Source organism: Protopterus annectens, chromosome 4.part0 (genome assembly GCF_019279795.1).
Source record: "Protopterus annectens isolate FY-2018-M chromosome 4.part0, PAN1.0, whole genome shotgun sequence".
Classification (NCBI taxonomy): Eukaryota; Metazoa; Chordata; order Ceratodontiformes; family Protopteridae; genus Protopterus; species Protopterus annectens.
In genome coordinates this window covers 238,172,436-238,196,997 of record NC_056733.1, presented here as the reverse complement: position 1 = coordinate 238,196,997, position 24,562 = coordinate 238,172,436, and positions in this window count along the sequence as shown.

The following is a 24,562-nucleotide window of genomic DNA, read 5'->3' as shown; positions in this document are numbered from 1 at the left end:
CGAACCGGACAGCATCTTACTGTGAAGTGACAATGCTACTGCAGCACCACCACCGCGGATATGACTTCCAGTAAAGTAGAGGACACACAATCAAACGTACACTGAGATAAGTGAATCACTGAAGAAATATAAAAAGTCAAATAATAAAAGGCTGGAAAAAAAGCTTTAACTAGCTATTCAGATGTACTGATAAAACTACCAAAATCAAAGGTCAAAAATAAAAGTCTGGGTGAGCATTAGGATTGTAAAGAAGAGCTGTTCCAAAAATATTAGAGTTAGAAGACAGAGCAGGCGGAAAGAACTTGAGATTTCCTGCTGTACCAGAGGAACTGGAAGGTAAAGACTACATTAATTTTATGAAAGTACAAATAAGCAACTAGACTGGTGTTCCACAGCAGAATGCTTTAACTGAAAGGGTGCATTACGACTGTGTATCAAATTTGGCCATGAAGACGCATTCAGTACCTATATTAATAAAGATGCAATCATACAAGCGCAAATAGTTGCCCCCAAGAACATTGTGGAAGAATGGCAAAGCATTAAAACTGAGGATAGAAGAGTGTTTCTGGAAAATGATTATTCATTGTACACGAGGCAGAAGAGAAGCTAGCGTATCCCAGCAGTCAAACACTGTGGAGAGGCAGGTGTGAGATTCAAGCTGCAGCATGCACCTGTCTTCAGAATACTTGTCCTGGACGCAGAACACATTGAAAAGGAAATAACAAAAAGCGAATCTAACAGAGTCCCTGGGATTCACTAACACCTACAGTAAGTGTACACTGTTCTGATTGAACAGGCAACACAAGCATAACTCACACCTTCTTCCTCCTAATTTTAGTATTCCTACTGATTTTCTTGCAGCCTTAAATACTGAAGGGATTCATAAAGGTTACCACAAAGTGTAGACTGCAATTACACACAGTGTAATCTTTCTGAGTGGCTAGCAAGCACAAAAAGTGTAGGTGTCAATGAATCTGGCCCAGTGAGTTAATTAGTTTCTCACTCTTCTGATAATAACAAAGCCCACAGAGAGAGAGAGAGAGAGACTTTGCCAGTGAAACCTTTTCTATTGTTCTAAAGGAAAATGCTTGAGGAAAAACAGAGAAGCTAACCAGAAGATTCAGGAGTACATTCAGCTTGAACCAGAGACTAGTGTTGGGTGATAGAAATGATCAAGGAGACCAGCTGTGACATTAGTCAATAAATGTAAGACTGTAAAGCATCAGTTACATTGGATACAGGAACAGATAGGAGAAATGTGGCTTGGTGAGAAGAAGAAATTCAGAATTTAACTGTGTTAATCTCATGGGTGAACTGAAACAAAGCATATACCACATTTGCCATTAAAATATAGAAGTTCACAAATTTCCTCTTATTTATACTTGTATAAATGTAAATTGCATGTTATATTGTAATGCAGTTATGTAAAAATGAGGAGGTGGAAGTCATATCAGAGCCTAAGGCCTTTTTTAGGCAAGGTTCAAATGACAACTTTACCACCGTAACAGGTACATGCAAGCAAAATCTGAGGGTAATGCTACTCAATGCTAGAAGTCTAAACCTCAAAATGCATTCACTCAAGGCACTCCATGGAGAACATCGACATCTGTGCAGTGACAGAGACCTGGTTCAAGGCTCCAGAGAGCACCTCTGCATTACCAGGCTATAATTCATGCCACACCTTTCGGCCACCTAACCTGGACCAAAACACTAACTCTGGGCAAGACCGCAGTCCAAATTGTAACTTGCTACAGATCCCCCACCATGCCCCAGGATTCCCACTCCTCATTTCTTGATACACTGGAAAATATTAGGGTACAACCCAACACTCTAATAATGGGTGATTTCAACTACCCCACCATTAACTGGGAAAACATCTCATGTACCAACTCTTTTGCTCAATGTTTTCTGAAATTCATAAATTCCAATGCCTTGGATCAACTTATCTACACCGCCACCATGGGCAGCAATATCCTAGACCTGGTCATTACCAACATCGGTGACTGGTGTTACACACCAGAGGTCAATTCTTCATTGGTCAGATCCGACCACAAGCTAAGCAGCCTAGACATCCACATCCCATCCCCAACCCCATTAGGGAAACCACCATAAAAAATTTCTCCAAAGCCAACTTCATGCTTTTTAAGACAGAAGTGACAAACTTCACGATACCCATGCAGACGGACAATAGAGGTATGACTGCTGAACCTTACACAAATGCACTTTATAAGCACATACATGAGTGCATGGATCATGCTATCCCTAACAGAACCAAGATGCTATCCTCCAAAAAAAGGAAGCAATCTGGTGGTCCCCTGCCATAAACAAACTCTACAACAGAAGAAAGAAACTGTTACAAAAAAAGAGTAAAATCCTATGGTTGGAGGAACTCCCTGGTTAGCCTAAGTAAGAAGCTGAGATCCCTCATAAAATCCTCCAAAGCTTGTTATGAAAACAAAATCACCACTGATTCTAAAGACAACCACAAAGCATTCTATAACTATGTCAAGAATCTCAATGGCAACACTCAGATCTGCTCTGAGTTACAGCACAATGGCACTAAATATACAGAACAAACTGATTTTGCCATCATCCTGGCAGATAGATTCAGTGCTAACTTTAACTCCCCCCCCACCCCCTAAAGGGCCCATCCCTATACCGGAAGAATGCAAAGTTCCTGTAATCATGGCTGCACAGGTAAAAACCTCCCTCTCCAAAGCCAAGAACACAGCATCCATGGGACCTGACAACAACCCAGGCTGCGTTCTACATGAACTACAGAATGAACTGGCACCCCACATAAACACCATGTTCAGTCATAGCCTCACCTCAGGCTTTGTGCCCACTGAATGGCGCTTAGCAAAGGTTATCCAACTCCACAAAGGGGGAGACACCACAAACAACGGGAACTACTACCCCATTAGCGTAATGAGCCTGGTCTGCAAGGCCATAGAACGTATCATCATGGAACTTATAAACAAAGACATTGGTAAGCTCCAAATTCTGGACCCCACCCATTTTGGGTTTGTAAAAGGCAGATCATATCTCCTAAACCTGATTGACTTCTTTGAAGCAGTCACCAAAGCCATAGGGAAAGGTCGTTCACACAGCCTATCTAGATCTCGCCAAGGCTTTTGACACCATCCCCCACTCTGGAATTATAGATAAACTCACTAAACTAGGTATAAATCCCTATGTCACAAGATGGGTTGCCAACTGGCTCACTGACAGAACCCACACTGTGAAAGTAGCAGACTCCAAATCTGACTTCAGACCAGTGACAAGTGGAGTACCACAGGGTTCAGTCCTGGATCCTCTCCTGTTTGGTATCTACGTTTCTGAAGTGCAGGATAACACAGAAGGTCTTTGACTAATGAAGTTCGCAGATGACTGCAAACTAGAAGCCATAATTGAAACTCCTAACAATGTGGACATCCTACAAAAGAGCCTCACTGAGACAGATGCCTGGTGTCAAAGCCATGGCCTCAAGCTCAATGCCAAAAAGTGCATTGTCATCCCCTTTGGTAAAAACTCTGTACCCATGAGCTGCCACATAGGTGGTAGTCTACTTAATACCAAAAGTGTGATAAGAGACCTTGGGACACAGGTGGACAATACTCTCTCCTTTGATAATCACATTGCCACAGTAGTCAGGAAATCCTTCTATGTGGCACACCTCATGACAAAAGGTTTCTCATCCAGGAAAAAAGAGGTCATTGTTCCCCTCTACTCATCACTCATTAGACCCATTATAGAGTACAATGCCCCTTTTGATATGTACCTCACAAGATATCTACAACAACTGGAAAGGCCACAGAAATACCTCACAAAGAGGATTACCGGCCTCAAACAGATGCCCTACGCATACCGTCTGAAAAAAGTCCAGCTTTACTCCATCGCATATCGCCTACTCAGAGGCAATCTATGCCTAACATACAAAGCCATGTCAAACCCAGAGCTGTTGGACATGATCCACTTAAAGAAATCCCAATCCCTTCGAGCTATACGCTCTAGGGACCTAAACCTTGTCACCACTATAAACAGAATATGCTGGAGGGATAGATTCCTGTCTCAGAGACTTCCCATACTCTGGAACAAACTACCTATCTATATCAGACAAAGCTCCTCATTAGAACTCTTCAAGAAAAATCTTGATGACTGGATGGGAAATTGGAAATTCAGCCCGGGGATCACCTCTGTGACTCTGCTCAACAGGGGCACAGGAAAATAATTTTCTTGGGTGGTGAAAGCCAGGGTACCGTTTTGGCTAGGATTGTATAGGCCCTAGGGCTAACAGCCTAGTACCTACCTATGAACCTATGTTAAATATATTAAAGCAAGAAAAGTACTTTTTCTTAGTGGTAATATATCTGGGCTTTGCGATGTAACAAGTTAATATACTGCTGAGCTGCAGGAGAGGGAGTTACAGAGGTGGATATCTAAGCTAATGTCATTGGTGTAAGCTACAGACAAGTTTTTTTTTAAACAATCAGGTTTGAAACTTAAGTTACAATGGTGAAAGGCATGGAAAGTGGTAGTTGTTTCTTGCCTTTCCACAGTCATTAGCTACTTTTTTCCATTAACAAAGGCATTCAGTGAAAGACAAGAAGTCTACAGGTACAAGCAATGAATCATGAAAGGTGTGAACACTGTCTGCTGAGTGAAATACACAAGCTACTGTTTGATTAACATTTAAAGACATATTAGTAAGCAGTTCAGTGAAAAATAAATGTTGCTAAGAATGTAGGACTTGAATAAGTAATACAAGTAGTTATCTCCCTGACAGCCTTTATACTTTAATGCATTTAATATAACAGTATACAGTTTAGTTTATTTATGCATTTAAAGGTAGCCATAATACTTTCTCTTTGCTCTAAAAGTTAATGTTTCCTGAAAGCATGCATGCTGTTATTCACATCTGGTGGGGTAACAGAGATAAGAAAAGAACAGATGGCAATTAGTAGGAGAGCATACTCTAACATGCGCTCTGGTATGTGTACCTTTTATTTTAGAATAGGTAGTGCCTGTGGGTAGAGACATACATTTGGGGTAACTGCTCCTATCTGGCAGAATAAACTTCTGTTTTTGAAAATTCACATAGTTTTGTATGTTTGTTGTAAGATAAAAGGGATAGTGGTTCTAAAACTCTATTTATTTATGATGTTGAGTATTTTCATTGAAGTAAAAAAGTCTTTAAAATGTGGCAAAGGTTTAAATAAGCAACTAAGTAAGAAATTAGCCTACCAGACATTTGTGTGTGCAAGTAAGCTAAAAGTTGTAAAATTTACATTTAAAACAACTGTCATGTATAATACATGGGACCAATAGCTTTCTCTCATAATGACTTTTCTGTCCTTATCGTCATAGAATGTAAATGGCCATGCAGATGCACAAAAAAAAGCAAAGAGTATTGAATTATATTAAGTAGAGCAGGGTAGAGATAGCAATACTGCAGAAGGCACACTTGGACAGAAATAAGCATGTGAATTTGAAACAAAAATATTTCAGGGTGGGCATTCTGCAGAATATCATAGACAAAGGGAAAGGGAGTAATAATTCTGATTGCTGGACAGGCTCCAATGTTGAGAGAAGAGGACAAAAAGATAATAATGGCAGATTTGTGGTAGTAAGGGGTTATTGGCTGAGGAAGAGGCTTACCTAGCCATGTATTTATATTCTATCTAAAACTGCTTTCATGGAACTTAAGATAATATTGGGAGAAGTAACATGCTTTCAGCAGGGAATATTATTTATGGGTGAGGAATAACCTGGTTTGCAGTAGTAAGGATGTATCAGGGAGACCTAGAAGGGAAAATGTAACCAAAGAGAGCAATTATCTGAAGAAATATATGAAAATATTTAGTGCGATAGATGTGAATTCAGTAGTAGCAGAACAGACAGAATTTACATATTGTACCCCAAAGAACAGCAACTGTGATCGACTAAACAGAAATTGTATTTCACATGAGCATGCCTATTTAATTGAAAGCTTTGACACATATCCAGTAACTATTTCAGATCACAAACCAATAAAAACTAAAATAAATCTGCACATTTGTGAAATAAAAATGGCACAATGGGATTTTCCTATTTATCTGTTAAAAAGAGAGAAATTGAAAGAATGGGTAGGGGAAATGATTCAAGAGTTATTAGGGTAGATAAACAATTCTGTGGAATGGATAGCTAGTGAGTGGGACAAAATGAAAATGCAGTTTAAAACATGGCAGAAATATGAGAGAAAGAGATATGGGGAAAAAGTAATATGAATTATTTAGGGTGGTTGACAAAGGATAAAGTATTGCAGAATAAGGGGAATCTTGCAGATCAAGAAAAGGAACATATGCAGAATGCTAAACAGGAAATAAGGGGGTATTTGGATAACAGGCATGAGTTTAGAAAAGTTGCTGTTAGTAAATATTTTTGATAACAACTCCAAAGTATAAAAACATTTTGTACAATGACGTATGCACCAGAAAGTAGAAAGGGTTGTTGCCAAACCTAGTGAACTTACTAACAACAAAAATAACCAGGGATCCTATAGAAGTATTAGAGATATTTCATACATTTTAGGAAACTTTTTTATAAAACAGAGGAACATGAAAACCAAGAAAAGGTACAAATGGAAACATTTATGGAAGGATTAATTATGCCAAGGTTAGAGGAAGATGAGGCTCAACAATTACAGTGATGGCTGGTGACTTCAAATCAAAGTGGGGGCTGCAGGAGACAGCTAAATGGGTGGGGCCAATGGGAAGGGTGTGGTCAACTAGAAAGGGGCGGAGCTATGTGCCAGTCAAAATCAAGTATAAAAAACAAGCAGTGCTCAACTCAAACCTCTTCTCCTTGCAGTTCTAATTATAATTTATATTCAGCTTTATAAAAGTACCAAGTAACATGCTGAAAGTAGCACTCTCTGGGATACCCCTACTTGTAAAAATATTTCTTATCCAAAAAGGAAAGAAAAAGAAATTGTGGTCATATAGTTATTCTTATATGCATTGCAACTTCCCCACATACACAGTATAAGCCATAACAATACTAGGTTTACATGGATTTTAACAAATAAAATACAATGCGTAATAATATTGCAGCCACACCAGATTGGATTTATGTGGAGTCACTGAAACTACTTTCAGCGATAGGAAACAAATCTATAACCATTCACCAAAGCTACATTCAGCAAATACTACAACAAAATAGTTTTGCAGGGGGCAAACCTCCCTGCCACTTTCATGTAGGGGGACACCACACCACCCACAACCCAGATTTATATAAACCAACTCCAAGGTCACAAAAAATGGTGGAGAAAAAAGCAGACTCTACTGTGAGTAAAAGTAGTTTTTGTGAATAGTATCCATTCTTTTACATTTGCCAAAACTCCTTTTTCGAAGTGACATGTTCCCACCTGATAGACAGACTGTTATTTAACAGTGATCAAACAACAGCAGAGGAAAGAAACAATCTACAGATCACCTCCATATCTATCAATTATGGCCACTTTACTGACTGCATGCACCTCAAATATGTGCTTATGGTAAAAAACATAAAGAAAAATAAATAAACAATAATAGTCAAAGTAAAGCAATCTCATCTCAGTAATGTAATCCATCTTAGTTTACACAAATGCACACTAGTACTTACACTGACTGTTTAAACTGAGCAAACAACAGAAAGTCAGTTACTTATGCAAGTCTTTAATAATCCAAACTAATATGCTAAGCTCCACTAGCTAGGGACACATTCTGACCTAATTATGACCTGAACAGATCAGCACAAGTAAAAAGCATGAAGTATTAAGCTTAACAATAAGTTTGTCAAGTAAAGTACTAGTCCTGGAAGAGGATACCAATAAAATGGAAACAAGAAAGGAAAAGTTTCAAGGCAGATGCATATAAGCTATTAGACCCAATCAAAAGGATTCTATAAAACACAAATCATTTCCAAACACATTTGCAAGATACCATATATCAGTGTATAAATGGAAGACATGCATGTTTTCCTAAAGATAGTATTGCAGCGCATTCCCTACCTCTCAATGCCCAGATTTTTGCAGAATGTCTACATTTTTGCCTAATATTTTTGGTCTGTTCCTCACTGTAGTGCTCAGGCTGTTAGCACAAGAAATCTAGACAATGCCTAAAATAATGGAGGGACAAAGGCCTAAAAATAGGGTCAGATTTTAAATATTACACTTAGAAACTTGCTAGAAAAACAGGATGTGTGTAAGTAAGCATGTATTTTCTGAAGGATATGAAGTCAGAAACAAAAATGTATGCCATTATTTAGTGACTTCAGCCCTCACTAATTTGCCATAAAACCACAAATCTTAATCCATTACTTGCTGAGTTGGAGTCCTAGGCCCTAGCCCTAGGTGGTTTACAAGAAAAATCAAAAACTGTATGAGGGTCATGGCAAGTATACAGAAGACATCAAGATTGCTCTGCAAAATCAGGGACAAGACAAGACATTAAGACAACTACAACTTAACTTTTTCTCTCCAGTCACTAACCTGCTATAATTTTTACTTCAGTTCCACTTCCTATCCTTTTCACTTTCCAATCCAGCCAGGCATCACAAGGTAAAACAAGTGAGGTCCACTGCACTGCACTGTCTGCTCTGCTGTCGGATCGAACTCTGACTCCAATTCAAACAAGTACTGCCGCTGTGCTGACTCCCTAACTGTTTCTCGCTCTCTTTTTCCCAGTGCAGAAAGAGAGCGAGAAGAGAAACAACCAGTCACTAGCCATCCAGCCATCCACATGACGTACATGACTGAGGATGTGGCAGTCTGATCCCCTTCCACTTCACAGCGGTTACAAACCGCATACACTTCTGGGCATGTTACACTGATGCCTTCTCTTCTTAATCTGGACTGATTTTGCAGCAGTCCAGATTTACAGAAACTAGTTGTTTTTTTTAAACCCGGTACTCACCGAGCATGCATGCGCAGTTCGAGTTCCGGGACTTTAACAGCGAGTCAGTTAGACTCGCAGGTTGCAGCTAAAATATTTTATTTTTTAAAATGTTGCTCTTTTTCTTTTTTTGTTTTCCTTTCACAGCTGGAAGGGGGGGTTGCAGTCAGATGGCACAAGCCGCCACTGAACAATTAACACCTAGGAAGGGAAGAGATGAGATAAAAAGGTGATATACACTAAATAAACATGGAAGTCTCCAGGAGCAGACGGTATTGTTGTGAATGTTTGGGAGTTGTGAGGGAAGAAAGTGATAATGATCTGAAAGGTTTTGTTTAACAGTATTTTAAAAGGTGGGGTGAGTACCAGCTTCCTGGAAGAAGGCTATGATTGTTGCATTACCCAAAGAGGATAAAGACCCTTCAGATTCAGTTTCATATAGACCCTTTTTAATTTTAAACTATAATTATGAATTGTTTATGTCTACACTAGCTAAGAGAATGGCAACAGCATTGCCAAAATTGATAGGGATGGATTAATGTGGTTTCATAGAAGGGAGGCAAACATTTGTCAACACTGATAAAATGACGATCCAGAGGTAAGCAGAATTTAAGAAAATGTCACTAATGCTGGTGGGTCTTGATACAGACAGAACATCTGATAGAGTCAGCTGAGATTTTATGAGTAGGGTATTGACAGCATTTGCATTCCTTGAGTTGTAACTCAAAAGGTTGAATACTCATTTGATTGAAAGGTTTCTGTGGGTATAAAAAGGACAAAATGCACAAATGAGTAAATGCTCATTTGTGTGACTCATGTATGGTTGAATTTAGTTCTATATTGTGTAAGAATGAAAATTAATGTTTGAATGAAAACTTGGCTGTTGCAAAGATGTGTAAGACTGTGGTATAGTAGCTGTGTATGTGCAAGTGTTCTCAGGTTAGAGTTAGAGTAAAGGCTAGCTAAGGGAATAGATTCGGTGTTGTGCATGTTTCGTATTGTGTGTGTTGTGTGTCCTTTTGTCATGTTTAGTGGTATTGTTAGGGAAAAAGGTTTTAGTAATGTGATATGTAAGGTTAAGTTTAGATTTAGAGTTAACATTTGTACTCCTGCACCACCTTACTCATGTGTGCTAACCTCACATATTACATTACTAAAAACCTTTCCTTAACAGCACCACTACCAAGACTGGAGTTTATTGACATAGGGCATTTTTAGTTGGGGAATAGTATTCAATATTTTGTGATTTATGCTTAGTGGTAGTTCATTGTTTTGTGATTCTCTTTTTTGTTCTACCATTTGTGATTCCTTCTTTTGAGTTTTCAGCTTTACATGATGGAGTCCATTCCCTGATACAATAATATGGTTAATTAAGAAGATATATGAAGGGTCAGAGACAAGAATTAAGGTGAAAGGGTTCCTCTCCAACAAGCTATGTTTGAACAGAGGAACCAGGCAGGGCTGTCCTCCTTCCCTTTTTTATTTGCTTTATATTTAAAGCCACTGACAAAGAAATTAAGGGACTCACAAATACAGAGCTATAAACATTATGGTAATCAAGAAAATTTAGCTTTACTTGCAGGTTATATTATTTTGTTTGTGATAAATTTAGAATGGACACTCAGTACTACGGAACATTATGAGGTTGTTTCAAGTTTTTTCAAGACATGAAAGTAATGAAGATAAAATGAAAGCTATAGCAGTAAACTAGTAAATTATGTACCTACACATTTGTTTGGCAATACCCATATTTATGGCAACATGATAAGATGAAGTATATAACTGTATGGATTAAAAATATTCTGTTATGACATCTAAGGATATGTGGGAAGAGACTAAACAAAAGATAAAATAGAAATTGAGAAACTGGAAGTTCTTCATTATAGATATCAATACATATGAAAATGTTTTTAGTTCCTTTAGTTTTATATACAGTTCATGTATATTTTTATCAACCAATGGAGAAGCTGTGGATAATAATTAATAAAGAGTGAAGGAATTTATTTCAGAGTAGAAATAGGCAAGGGTTAAGTGAGACAAATCAATTCTCGCCTTAGAACAATGTGTTTAGGATTACCTGATTTAAAGGGATGCTTTAGAACTATGCAGTTAAGGCTCATATATGTAACACAAGCAGAACGTTATAAATCAGATTGGAAAGGGATGACGATGAAACTGGGAGGGAGTCTGAGAAATAAGAGAGTAGATTTTGGATGCCAGTCCTTAAAAAGAATACCAACAGTCATACAGAATATTATATGTATAATGAAGTAAAAAGTATTGAAAGAACTAAGCCAACATGGGAATGGAAAAAGGAGATTCTACCCGTATGGATGACTGCAAACAGGGGTATAGAAAATAGGCAAGAAGGGGATGGCATTTACTGGGGAAAATTAGCAGGGAAACCAAGGTAATGGGAGCAAATGACTAAAGAAAGAAAGAGAAAGAAAGAAAAAAAAGATAATAGAGTGAGATGAGGCCAAGATAAAGTTTGGACTGCAAGTTGGAAACTGTTTTCCCTACCAGGGACTGATAACAGAATATAGGCAAAGAGAAAGGGATAAGGGAGTGCTAAGTGAAAAAACAAACAGCCCTAGTAGTCAAATCTAAAGTGGAACATGTTGTTAGAAAAAGGATATTAGTAGCGTATATAAAATACTGCACGATAACTATAAGAATCAGTCAGCTGAAGTTAGACGAGATTAGGAAGAAAACATGGAAAGCAATTTACAAAGAAACGATGGAAGGACATCTGTAGGACTTCCAAGTATGCAGTGAAGTCCAGAAGGATTAGGAGTTTTGCTTGGAAGTGTCAGCATAGATATTTTTAATCCCAAGCAGATTTCAGGGAACTTTTCCTCAGGTATATAGCAAATGCTGGAAGTACGATAGGAAAGTGAGAGGTAATTGGGAATGTGTTTTCTGGGTATGTAACAAGTTGGCAGATTTTTAAAAAGTCTGTACAATATACTTTGTTGGAAATGTTTTGGGAGCAAATCACTGTAACTAAGGAAATGATTCTTTTGAACTGTGACATAGAGTTTGAGTTGCCTATACATAGTAATGCTTTACTAAGTGTAATGCTAGTCTTCCAAAAAATCAGTTACTAGATAGAGATAAAAGAACTGGAAAGGATATATTTGGAAGATGGAAGGAGCAAATTTCATAGAAATAAATGGAAATTAAAGAAACAATTTATGACGAATAATGTTCAGAAGAAGGAGTGAAGTTTAAGGGAAGGCAGGAACTGAGCAATTTATGTAATCTTCTTTCGGCTTTTTCCGGTTAGGGGTCGCCACAGCAGATCACCTGTCTGCTAATCATTGGCAGTGGAGTTTTACAGTGTCGAGTTGCCAGCCCGGCACCCAACCTTCCACAGTAGGCACACACACACACACACACACACACACACACACACACACACACACACACACACACACACACACACACACACCTAGGGCCAATTTAGAGTGTCCAATCCACCTGCAGCATGTCTTTGGGATGTGGGAGGAAACCGGAGCACCCGGAGGAAACCCACGCGACCACAGGGAGGACATGCAGACTCCACACAGAAGGCACCCCAGGCGAGGATCGAACCGGAGAACCTCTTGTTGTGAGGCGACAATGCTAACCACTGCACCACCGTGGCCGCCTGAGCAATTTATGTCATGCTAGAGTGAATTATAAGTGCTAAAAACAAAACAAAACATACATGTATACTACATGAAAAATGTTACTATGGTCTGTTTTCTATTCTATTAAAGTATATGTACATATGTCACTGTCTAAAATGGGATTTAATAATGATGTTAAAAAAGATGAGAGACAGCCCAGCTAAGTTACAGAGGATAGTAATAGACAGCTTTCATCCTGCAATGAAACTATATAATTAGTGACAGAGTTCAGGAGCCAGTGAATGTTTTGCAGAATTATACTAGAACTCAAGAATATTACAATGTGCTGTCTTGTAAAGGTTCCAGCAAAACCCAGTCAAGGGCTTACACTTAGAGGGACATAGGATGAGGCAGCCAAGATGGGTAGATAATGAGGAGGGGGTGGACTCATGCCGTGGCAGTGCATGTAAGCATTAATGATCTGTCAGAGAGGGGACAGCTCAAGTCATTGCAAATGTATAAAAAGAGGCAGAGAAAAGCCAAGTTAGGGAGCTGGAGGTAGCACTTTGAGAAGTATTATCTGAGACATCAGCCAGCATGATGGGGAAAGAAGGGATTCAATAGTGTCATGACTAGCAGAAGCACAGAGAAGGGGAGAAAAGCTTAACACTGATAAAAGGATTCAATGGAGGCCTTGTGGGAGGAAGCCAAATCTTAGCCCAGAACAGATAGAGGTGTTCAAAGATAGGATGGAAAAGTATGTCTTCATGATTGCACATTTAAACTAAGATTATAGAGATGTCCCAGAAATAAAACAGAGAGATATTCACTCTGGCAATAGCCAAGAAAGAAAACAGACAAAAAAATGAGTAAAATTCTTAGCAGGTTGTGTAGGATGACATCGCAATGCAAGGAGTCTGGAAAAGAAGATGAAAAAATTGTGGACTGATGTCAAAACATGAACACTCTAAAGAAAGAATCTTGTATAATCACAATTAAAACGTAAAAAATAAAACTTGAATAAAAAATACTAAATAAATAAATAACGAAACCACCAAACAGATTCTTTGGCGGGGGGGGGGGGAGCAAGACTTCTGCACGCTCCATGTGGAAAGCTTCCATCCCTCAGATCTCACTTACTTAAATCTAATAATTTCAGATTCATACAACTCTGCAGAAATAGCAAACACCCCTAAATATACAAACTGCTGTATTTGCAAACAGTGATATTCCTCACTGCACTAAAATACATTTTATACTCTCTGCACGCACTTCAAAAATCAAACACACAGGAGCAAATCTAACATTTAGTTAAAAAAAGCAGTCATATAAATTAATGTTGCCATGGTAACACTGATTTTCAGTAGTCCAGTTTCACAACAACCAGCTTGATAATGGAAACTGCAATGAAGTGCATGCAGTGCACTGATTACACTCCGATATTCAGAAAAAGACAAACCAATAAAGCACCCGAATGCCATGCAACCTGAGCTTTAACAATTAAGTACCCCCCTGCGAAAGTTGTTAAGGTTGGGTCCCATGCTAGGCAGTAAAATCTGCCTGCACTCACCAGCAAATGACAGCAGCAGAATAATAAGAAACTGTTTCTGCCTACTGCCCATTCTGGTAACATGTCCATAAGTTTCTGTAACGAATTTAGAAACTTGCTAGAATAACAGGATTTGTGTTTGCATATATTTTCTGAAGGATATGAACTCTGAAAGTCTGATATATGTCTTTATTTAGTGACTTCAGTCCTCAGTGGTTTGTTTGAAAACCACCAATTTTATGAGGAACACTCCAAAAATATGAAGCAATAATCTGGATGTACTGCAAAAATACGGACAGCAGAAAAGCATGAAAGGTTAAGTGTAAACATGAAGTACAGTGTTACACTGCCTTTCCAACAGTATCCATTGTGTTTTACAACTTTTTTTTTTTTAATTCCTTTTTATTAGGGTTGAAAGCCAGCAAAACATCTTGTGATTTTTTTCCCCAGTAACTACTAGTACATAGAGCAGATAAAACTCTGTGCTCTACAAAGAATTATGATCGTCTTATCGATCGTAACCCTAAATTATGTGTTCTCAACATGGACACCAAGATTCTACTTTAGCTTTATTCCCAAGTTGAATTTCTTGGAATCCATGTCTCGAACACATAATCAGCAGGTTATGATCAGTTAGCCCAGCATAATTCTCTATATCACAGCGGTCAAACTAACAGCGCATCTTATAGTCAATACACAGTTAAGCAAGACTCCATAAGCCACAATAAAAATACTAATTATTAAACAGAAAAAGAAAACAACGCATGCAGCCTATTTCTAGGTTAATATAGCAAATATATTACTAACATGACTCCACTTTAGTATGCTCCGACACTTCACCTACAGAGTTGCAGATTCTATCCCAAAATACTTTTAACAAAGTTGAAAATTGGCTCCTTAACTGTCATCTCATGTTAAATGCTAACAAAACCAAACTGCTGCTTTTCTCCCCCACTCACAGGTCTGCCCCTATAACCTTTACGTTAAAATCCAACAACGGCACCATTATTTCCCCAGATTCCTCAACCAAACTGTTTGGAGTTATAATAGATAATACCCTTAAGTTTGATCTGCATAACAATAAAATTATTAAAACAGTTAATAAAAAACTTGGCTCACTATATAGGATCAAGCTCTTCCTAACACCATTAGCCAGAACTGTAATTCCTCGAACACATCTACTCTCCACCCTCCTCTATGCTTCCCATCTATTTACAAACCTCAGCAAAACTGACCTTAATAAACTTTCTAGCAGCTACAATCACATTGCTAAATTTGCTACTGAAGCAGCCTACAGAACTCATCACTGTCATAGCCTAAATCTACTAGGATGGCTTTAACTGCCTAACCTACTATAATATGCTTATTCATGACTGCTATAGTACCTTTCAGCCTACTGTCCATAATGGAGAATAGCTTTTACTGGAATCCTCTTATCAGAAAACATTAAATTCACATCCCATATATATATATATATATATATATATATATATATGAAGAAATATATTACAGAAAAATCAAAATAACCCACCCTCAAACAACGTTCCAGTGATTAAATTACATTTACAGAATGTTTAATCAAAAACATCTAAATAAAACAAAAACAAATGTTTTTGCAGGTGGGCAAGTCCCCCACTCCACCACATGTGGGAATGTGTTCCCCAATACTATATATATATATATATATATATATATATATATATATATATATATATAATGTGTGTGTGTGTGTGTGTGTGTGTGTGTGTGTGTGTGTGTGTATATATATATATATATATATATATATATATATATATACACATACATGGGTTCACATCTAACTGACTGCATTTGGTCAGCTAAACAGATAGTCAACAGGTATGTGAGATCAACAATCCTTGGGTAGAGGAATATTCCCTTAACTTGGGGATTGTATAATCTCAGAGTTAGTATACATACAATTAACTGGATATGTGTGGGAGGCTCAACTTTGGTGCATGCATACTAAGAACTCAACAAAACACAACACACCACTTAAAACATTGCTGTGCCCCCATACCCTCCCTAACTAATTATACCAACTCCAAGATCACACTACAGTGAGGTAAAGGGCAATGTCATGGTTCTGGGGAACAAATCGCTGATCTGAGCTTTCGCTCTTGTCAGATTTTGTTCTATATGTGTCAGTAAAACGGCATTCACTGTAATGCTGTTTCGCTGACTTAATATAGAACCATTTTACTTTGGTCTAATGAATTTAATTTAATTCCTCATAATGTCATAAAAGCATATTAATAATCTCACTTCTAAATGTGAGGAACATTAAAGAATGCTTGCTGTATTCAACAAAATTGAAACTGTAAGGCTACTTGCCACATACAAAAACAGAAACCAAAAGGATTAACTTAGAAAAAAATATCTTCTTTCTCCCTGTCTGATGCCTAGTTCACTTTTCAACCATACTTTCAGCCAACTCTAGATTAATTTCTCACTTATATTTCTAAAACTCCTGAATTAAAAAAAGTAGAATTTTATCACAATCATGTTTAAATTATGTTCCTTTTATCATACATTCTTCCACCTAACCAGCATACACAACACATTTTATTTTCCATTATTTGTCCTAACATCTCCCTTTCTTTCCCTTTCACTACACATTCTAAGCACCATCACCACATCCTCATCACTTTTAAACAGCAGATTCAAATCATCCACATAACCTCCATCTTTTAGTACTATTCCTTACACATACAGAAAAAGATATTAATATACTCTGCTAAAGCTCTTACAGATCTGACCACATAAGCTACATACAGAAACTGACTGAAACAACATCCCTGATGAACACCTTACTTTACAGAGAAAAACCTATCAAACCTTTATCTACTCTTTCCTTATCATCTTCCCACACAAATCCGCTATCCAACCTGTACCCCTTCACCCACACAAGTCTGAAACCTACTGATCACATTTGGTAATCACCACCCCAACGTCTTCTTAAGTTGTTTCACAATCCATTTCAAATAAATCTTTACAGACAAATAGTTCCTCAGTTATATGTATCTTGAATGTTCCTTTTTAGCCTACTTAAAAAAATACACCTCAGAAATCATCAGCGCCCTAATTTAAAACACACTACAAGATTTCTAATAGTTCATCCTTAAGTAAAAGCTACAAAAACATAACATTTATAAGCCGACCGCTCCACTTTAGAACCTTCTCATTATCTATTTCCTTAATAACCTTCCCTACCTGAGCCACTTGAAAATTACTTACTACCAAGTAAAGTTTCTTTGGCTGAACTACTTGATTTTCTTTGGTTCTAGTTTTTATTCCCTATTACCAATTTCTCTGCTACACACTTATGCTCATATCGCAATCAAATTCACAAACATTTTTGCCAGGTTCCTGTAACATAATCATATCATCAGCATTGCTAATCCATATTCCAGATTCATCCCTTAACTATTTTATTATCTGGTTCTTCTCTGCATTTTCAACACTTTAAAAGGACACAGGCTGTTCTTGCAGTCCCAAAATGCATATTTCAGCTGCCACAGAGATTTTCCTGTAATAGTCTGCCATCCAATGACTCCATTCCATTCTTCCCCTTTCATTCACTACATGACTATTTCATTTTGGTTATGCCATTAATGTAACAATTGTCCTGTATCAGATCACTAAGTAGTCTCTTGTCAACAGATTTTTCCATTGTTATTAAAGAGAGTTTGAATTTCTCCTATTTTTTAAGAAGCTGATTTAGATGTTGATAATTTGGACAACCACAGACCAATGTCAAACCTTCTATTTATGGGTACAGCTTCTTAAAAGGTTGTGTATACACAGCTGGATTCTTATTTGAAAATTATTGATATTCATATGTATTGCCCATTACAGTTTTTTGGTCTAGATATAGTTCAGAGACTGTCCTTCTCAGGGTGTTTCACTATCTTCTTTTGGCTAGAGATCATCATTGTTACTCCGTCTTCGTCCTCTTAGATCTTTCATTAGCATTTGACAGTGCAGACCATGAAATTTTACTGGAGATACTGAGTCATTACTATAGCATTTCAGGTGTAGTATAGTAGTGCTTTGCCTCCTACCTTTTTGGCCATCCTTAGCAGTTTGTGTCTGGAGTTAGTACATTCTCTTCCTTCCTTCCTTTAGAAATGCGGGGTCCTGTGGGGTTTAATTGTGGGCCCGCTGTTGTTCGCTGTGTATATGTACCCACTTGGAGATGTTATCCTAAGGAGAGGGTTAAATTATTGTTGTTATGTTGAGGACATACCTCTCCTTTGTATAAAAATCTATGTCTGCCCACAGTGGATTTCCTTCAGACTTAGAAAGCATCCACAGTTGGAAGGTCAATACACTGTTGAGTTTTAATACCTTGCTATGGACATTCATGTCACTCTTCAATTCCTCTGCTCCTATTTTGTCACTAGACATCAGCAGTGGTGATGACAAACTGGAATCCATGTCAAGGGTATAGAATTTATGAATGATATTTGATAATCAGCTCACCTTTGTGGACCAGTTATCTGCTGTAGTCAAGTTCTCATGTTATCATCTGAAGAATCAATTTATTCCATCAAGTGATTTACTTCTGCCTATGCATGCTTTTGGTCTCTTCGTGGCTGGATTACTATAATGGCCTCTACCTGGAGATGCTGTAATCTAGGCTTGACCACTTGCAATTGGTCCAGAATTCTGCACCCCATCTACTTACTGGAGTATCCTCCTAATACCACCATCTTATGAAGCTAGTGTGAAATTGCACTGGTTGCCAATTTGGTGGTGTTGCTTGTAAAGTTCTCCTCATGGTGTATGTTGCCCTAATCAGCCTGGGTCCTCCTACCTTAGGGAAGTCATTAAATGGTATGGGCCTGTCTGTACCCTGCACTCTTCTGGCTTTGGGCTGCAAGAGGTTCCATGAGTTTGGCTAGAAACATCTGGCAAGTGTCTTTTTGCTTTCCAGAGGCCATATCTCTGCAACCTCTTAATGGGTTTCAGAAGTCAATCCCAACCTTTGACAGTTTTAACAGATTTTTATACATCTTTAACCTGTTTTTTTTTTGGGGGGGGGAGCATTAGCTATCTCATTTAAATATTTATTTATTTATTTTATTTATTGACGTTTGTTAACCAACTGGGCTTGTGGCCCATTTTCAGAGACCTGCAGAGAAAAGCTCCAGTTACAAACAATTTACAGTATATAAAAATATCAGAGTAATAGAATTACAGAAATGTGTGTTTTCATATTTGTTCATTTTACAGTTGTTATGTTTGTTTACCAGTGCCTAGCTGACATGTACTCAAATAAATCTGAATGGCTATTTTACATCTATCATAATTATCATATTTAGGATTGCATATATTTGCACACATTCTACAGTCATTTGAAGTCATTTTATCATTCATACTTGCAATTATATAATTCTGAGAAAGTTTTTCTTTCGTGAACAAAATAAATTCTATACTGTCAGACATTGAATTTCCACACCTCTTCCCCCCGAACTTCTCTCCACATCTCATCAACATATATTGCTTTATAATCACTAAAGCCTATAAAATGTATAAAATTTTGAAAACTTATACCTCCTTATGGATATATCATGAATATGAATGCATGAACTATTGTTCCTACCAAAAATAATGTCTTTTGAGGCCATAATACATTTAATCCAGCATTTTAATAATTTTTCAAAGTATTTTAGATCAGCTAAATGCTTTGCATTTTCACAATTATTAACAATTACTGCCTCCACTCCACACAATCTTTTCCTAACAAACAAACAAAAAAGTTTTATATCTTAAACATTTCTAAATGCTTGAACTCAGAACAGTTTGGACAAATCACTGTTATGGAAAAATGTATTTTCATGAATAACATCAATAGCTAATGTTCTGCCTTCATATGAACACCAGCTCTTCATTATCATCCAGATCCAACCTATACCTATTAATATACTAGAATATCTGTCCTCTTCCGCTACTGCTACTATAGCTTTCTCTTTTCTCAAACCTTTTTTAAATCACTTATTTCTTACACTCTTAAATGAATACCCTCTAAAAGAAAACTATCAGGATTAAAATGAACCAATAATCAAAAAGTTCCCCTTTCCTCTGAAACAGAGTTAGCACTAACAGTCAGTGACACAATATTCATTCATCGTTCCTCTTTTTATTTGCATTCATGGCTATAGCATGTTTTCTACTTTACTTTTTAGTATTAGAAACATTCACCTTACTGTCACTATCTTTTCTCAGAAATCTTCTTCACTATTGCCAGTTTCTTAGAAAATAATAAACATTTCCTGCTGGAGTCCTAGATAGGCCTTCATTTGCTTCTCCCACTTTTCTTACCCATTTTTCACTCTAAAGTCATTGCATCATCCTGTGACTTACATAAGCTAGTAGCATTTATTTCCCTTCCTTCTGATACACCCCTTTTTTCTGTCTTTTCATAGTTGTAAATAAACTCCTTCTACTTCTGTTCCAGACATATTTTATGTAGTATCTGAAATCCTGTCCTTCCATGTTACATGTGCTACACCAAAACGTTTTGCACTTGCTCCTTTTGTGATTTCTCCATACTGCAGGCATAACATTTTTGTACAGTAATTTTATCATGGCCCTACTTTCCATAGTGAAAACAGGATTTGGGCTGGCCAGCATAAAAAGGACGCCTTTCTCAGAATTAAAAATTAACCTTTAAGATAAATACTGTAGCATGGACTCCTTCACTTTTTTCACTTTTCTTCCCATCTGTCATTCAAAAATATTTCAGTATTAAAAATACACTCTCAGCATCTTCAAAACATCATATAAACACTGTTGAAAAATATTAAATAAGTAAAATTTAATGTAAATTGTAGTCTACTGATGAGTAAACCTGTTGTCTTTCTAATGCTGTCATTGGATAGAAAAGATGTTTAAAAATCAGGCAGGTAAGAGGAAGAGAAGGCAGCACACACGTCAGAAGGGAGTAGCAGTATGGGTTTTATTCCCTGCGCCAAAACAGCCTAGATGACTGCAGAGACTGGAGGTCAAGGAAGGTACAAATAATATGCATTTCTGAAACATCAGGAGGTGGGTAGAGGTGATAAAGCAAAAAATCTATAGGAACAGCTGGAAGACTTTGGTCCTATCAAGCAGCTGATGAGCGAAATCTGAAAAAATGTTGAAGTTACTGTTAATCAGTCTAACCAAATAAAACAGAGTGTAATTGATAAAGAGGACAAAGTAAGAAAGATAGTCCTGACAATATATGGCACTTTGGTTGGACATGAAAAGCAGGATTTGCTGAACTATATTAAAAGATGGTGGACTGATCGGGGTTTACCAATGTATCATTAGACAGTGAATCTTGTAGTTGCTAGAGACCGAGATGAAGTAGAGAAAACCTAGGCTGATTCCTCTTTTTTTATATTATATAATTTTATGTATTTATATATATATATATATAGAGAGAGAGAGAGAGAGAGAGTGAGAGAGAGAGAGATAGGTTTACTATCAAATGTTGAAAGGCAGAACATTTTTCCATCAAAAGATCAAAATATAATATCAAAAATGAAAATAAAATTTCATGTAAATGTTGAATGTGATAAACACAATTATCAACATTTGACATGCCAGACTTCCAGTTTTGAAAATTCATGTGTCCTTTTACGTTTTTGTATGGGGAGCAAGCCCCTTGCTTATTATATATACCAACACCGAGATCATACTACAGTGAGGAAAAGGGTCTATACACCTGAACATTTCACTTGCAGGCTTTCTTCATGGCCCATGAGTATTAAAAGGTAAAATCAAATGTATGGTCATGCTGTAAAGCATGAGCCAGTGTTAATGTGAGATACTGATTTAACTCTGGAAGGCAGACAGATATGGGCAGTGGATGGGTTTGCACAGAAGATTAGTAATTTGCTGTAGTTGGCTAATAACTGTGTGTGTTTATGTAAAATAATGTTAAAATATATTACTGAACTCCTTATGTATGTATTTATTTATTTGCTTGTTTGTTTGCTTGTTTTAGTTACAGTCAGACTGAGATGTACACAGACAACAAAGTACCTGTCATTGTTCAGTATACTGGAGCACTGTACATCAAAACGACTGCTGTTATTTGCTCATTTGTTTCTGGGTGGGCCTTACAGGACTAATGTGATTTCTGTGAAACAAGTTGAAATTATTTACTGTGTGCATGTGTGTGTGTGTGTGTGTGTGTGTGTGTGTGTGTGTGTGTGTGTGTGTGTGTGTGTGTGTGTGTATCTGTATGTGTGTGTATCTATATGTGTGTCTATCTGCAATAAAGATTAAATACTTAAGTGTGGCCTATTCAAATAGTAATCAGACTTATGAAGTGTACACAATCAACAAATTGACTATAACTGCTGGGGGGTGGGAGGTTTTCTATGGATGAAAATAGCTTCCTGTCTTATCATTTGCTTAGTTTAAATAATCTAGCATTGCAGAACCATTGTGAGGGAATTTGTATAAAGTAAGCTGGATTACTTTACTGTGACTACTGTGTGTTTGTGTGATATAAACTTAAAATCCAATACTCTTGCCATTATTATTTATTTTGCATGACAATCCATATATCTGAGCTGTACACAGTCAAAAGTAGGTCCATTATTGGATACAGCGGCTGTTTTTTGCTCATCATTCTGGTCTGGCTCTGCAGGACTAAGGCAATTTGTGTCAAGCAAGCTGGAAAGCTGACATTAAAGTCCCTTAGCAGGCAAAATCAGGAGAGGGAGTCAGAATTGCAGTAATAGGTAAGGCAGTTGAAAATACTGATGACAGCTTGTTTCAATTCATCACTTTCAAATATGAGTTTATAGGATAGTATTCGTGCCATTAAAACTCATTCACAGGCAACACCAGGCATAGGCGTGTCGTGCTATGGCATTAGATAAGTTAGTACCTGAAAATGTTGATGATATCTTCTTTAAAGTTGGTACTTTCAAAAAGGACTAAATAGGACAGTGTTCTGGTTGTTAAAACACTTTAAGAGGCAACACCGTGGGTAGAAATCCAGCATTGTGTTAATAGATAAGTCAGCACCTGAAAATACTGGTGATGGCTTGTTTCAAGTTATCACTTACAAACAGGAGTCTGTAGGACAGTGTCACTGCCATTAAAACCTCTTAAAGAGCAATCCAGGAGTAGGAGTCCAGTACTCTGGTGACATATAAGTATATGCATAAAAATACTGACAACAGCTTGTTTCAACCTGATGTTTTCAAATAGGAGTGCATAGGACAATGTCCCTGCAGTTAATATCCTTAACCCACATAACAAGGAAGGTAAAAGTCCAGCATTATAGTAACAGATAAGTCATCAGTTGAAAATAATGATGTCAGTGAGCTTGAAGTCATTGCTTTCAATTAGGAGTACATAAGACAGTGTCCCAGCTGATAAAACCTCTTAGAGGACAACAACAGCAGTAGGTGGCCAGTGCCGGAGTTAATAGATAAGTCAATACCAGAAAATACAACGGCTTGCTTCAAGTCAGCACCTTCAAATAAAAATGTATAGGACAGTGCCCTGTCCACTAAAACCCATTAAAGGGCAACACCAGGAATGGGAGTCTAGTGGCATGGTAATAGATAAACCAACACCAGAGGATACTCATGACAGCTTATTTAAAGTCACTGTTTTCAAACAGGTGTGTATAGAACAGTGTCTCTGCAGTTAAAACATGTTAAAAGGCAACATCAAAAGTAAAAGTCCGTCAACATAGTAACAGATAAATGAGCATCTAAAATACTGATGACAACTCATTTCAAGTCAGCACTTTCAAACAGCAGAGTATAGGGCACTGTCCTAGCCAATAATACCACTTAAACGGCAACACCAAAAGTACGCGCCCAGCACCATGGTAATAAATAAGACAGCACCTGAAAATACTGACAGTTTATTTGAAATCAGTCCTTTCAAATAGGAGTGTATAGGACAGTGTTTCTGCAGTTAAACCCTCTTGACAGGCAAGACCGAGAGTAGGAGTCTAGCACTGTGGTAATAGATAAGTCAGCTCCTGAAAATACTGATGTCAGGTTGTTTTAACTCCGTATTTACAAATAGAAATACATAGTAAAGTGGTACTGCAATTAAAACCCCTAACAGGCAACACCATCAGTAGGAGTCCAGCACTGTAGTAATAGATAATTCAGCACCTTAAAGTACTGATGAGGGCTTATTGAGTGTCGGCACTTTGAAACAGGAGTGAATAGGACAATGTCCTACTGTTAAACCGCTTAACAGGCAACATCAGGAGTAGCAGTTCAGCTCCATGGCAGCCTGAAAATACCTACAGTAGCTTGTTTCAAGTGGCTGCTTTCAAATTTGAGTATATAAGACGGTGTTCCTGTAATTAAAACCTCTTGAAAGACAACACCATGAGGAGGGGTCCAGCTCTGTTGTAATAGATAATTCAGAAAATTAAAATACTGATGACAGATTGTTTCAACTCTGCACTTTCAAATAGTTGTGTATAGGGC